Source organism: Impatiens glandulifera, chromosome 9 (genome assembly GCF_907164915.1).
Source record: "Impatiens glandulifera chromosome 9, dImpGla2.1, whole genome shotgun sequence".
Taxonomy (NCBI): domain Eukaryota; kingdom Viridiplantae; phylum Streptophyta; class Magnoliopsida; order Ericales; family Balsaminaceae; genus Impatiens; species Impatiens glandulifera.
The window spans coordinates 24,790,322-24,792,550 of NC_061870.1; positions in this window are offsets into that span (position 1 = coordinate 24,790,322).

A 2,229-nucleotide genomic window follows, 5' to 3' on the forward strand; every position below is an offset into this window, starting at 1 on the left:
ATCAAACCTCAATTAAACCCAAATCAAACCAACCAAAATCAAACCAAAATCAAACCAAAACCTAAATCAAACCTCAATTAAACCTAAATCAAAACTCAATTTAACCCAAATCAAAGCAACCAAAATCAAACCAATAACACAATCCAATACAATTTCTAAACTTTTTTAACAAAAATATAAACCTAATCTAACAATAATCCAACATAATCTAAGCAAAAACAAAATCCAACAACCAATTTCAAAAACCTAATCCAAATCCAAAAACCAAATCTAAAAATCCAATTCAAACAAATTTCAATCCAATTCATACAAATTCCAAAAAAAACCAATTCAATTCTAACCTAAATCAATACTAACCTAAAATCCAATTCAATTCTAAATTCAATCCAATTCATACCAATTCCAATAAAATCCAATTCAATTCTAATTTCAATCCAATTCATACAAATTCCAAAAAATCCAATTCTAAATTCAATCCAAATCATACAAATTTCTAAAATCAAATCCAATTCAATTCTAAATCAAATATCTAACATAAATAAAATTCAATTCGTACCTAAATCAATTCTAGAATAAATCAATTCATCCAAAATCCTAATTCTAACTAATCTAACCTAAAATCCAATCTGACCTAAATTGAAACTAATATATATAACTTAAATTAAATAAGTAACTAACCTTCTAACAGTGGCAGTCTCCGGCGGCGGTCTTCAAACAGCGGCAGCAGCGGAAAGCGGCGGTCTTCGAACAACGGCAGCGGCGGTCTTCAATCGGTCTTCAATCCACGGGATCCTCCTCGTCTTCGGCTGGAAAGTGGGCGGTCTTCAAACAGCGGCAGGGGACGGTCTTCAATCGGAATGCTTCGGCTGGAGAGCGGCGGCGCAGAAGAGACGACGCGGAGGAAGAAGCGGAGAGAGAGAGCGCGCTGAGAGAGAAAAGAAACGGAGAAGAAAAGAAGGTTTTTTTTTCATTTAAAAGGTGATTCCCGAGAGTTATATCAAAACTCTCGGTTTTTATTTAATTAAATTCCGAGAGTTATTTGAAAACTCTCGGTTTTTGATTGTTTAAATTCCGAGAGTATATAGTAAAACTCTCGGTTTTTGATATTTTAAATTCTGAGAGTATATAGTAAAACTCTCGGTTTTTTATTATTTTTTTAGTTTTTTACAATTAAATTTAAATACACAAACCGAGAGGTTTTGGTAAATTTGTCGTTTTTTATGCATATTTTCGAAAGTTATATATTTAACTTTCGGTTTTACAACATGACAAATTGTTAAATTATTTGGTTTCTCACTTTCTAATAACGTTGAACAATATTAATTTAACACATTTGATATCCTTAAAACATTTCCCAATCCATATGATCAAACATTACACAAATATATAGGATAATCCTACATAAATATTCATATTCACTTCTCTTTATGATCAAACACATTCTTGAACATTTTAACATTAAACACAATCTAAAATTTTCAAATAAAACACACACTTGATAATATTAGTTAGGAGTCTAGATTATAACAAAAAACCAATTAATTTAACAATTTGTGACATAGCAATTCCGAGAGTTAATCATAAAACTCTCGGTTTTAATGGGTATTTCCGAAAGTGTTACTCTAAACTCTCGGAATTACCATTTCACAAATTATTAAATTAATTGGTTTTAATCTTCTAATGACTTTGAACATTATTAATTGAACACATTTAATAACCTTAACACATTACATAAGCCATATGATCAAACTTTATACACATTCATGTCATGATCATAAACACAAACATATAAATACACTTCTTTATATAATCAAACACAATCATAAACATTTTAACATTAAACACAATCTTAATTTTTAAAAAACAACACACACTTGATTAGATTAGTTAAGATTCGAGATTGGAATGTATCAAACCAATTAATTTTCCAAATTATGATTTAGTAACACCGAAAGTTAATAGTATAACTTTCGGTTTTTATGAGTTTCACCGAAAGTTTTAAGAAAACCTCTCGGTCCTGACCTTAAACAGAATGTTTTTAGGAAGGGTCAAAACCGAAGGTTTTCAAATAAACCTTCGGTTTTTACCCTTCCCCATTTTTTTAAACGAGGGTAAAAACCGAAGGTTTTCAAATAAACCTTCGGTTTTTACCCTTCCCATACTTTGAAATTTATTTAGATTTTTACTTAACAGGGGTCAAAACCGAAGGTTTTCAAATAAACCTTCGGT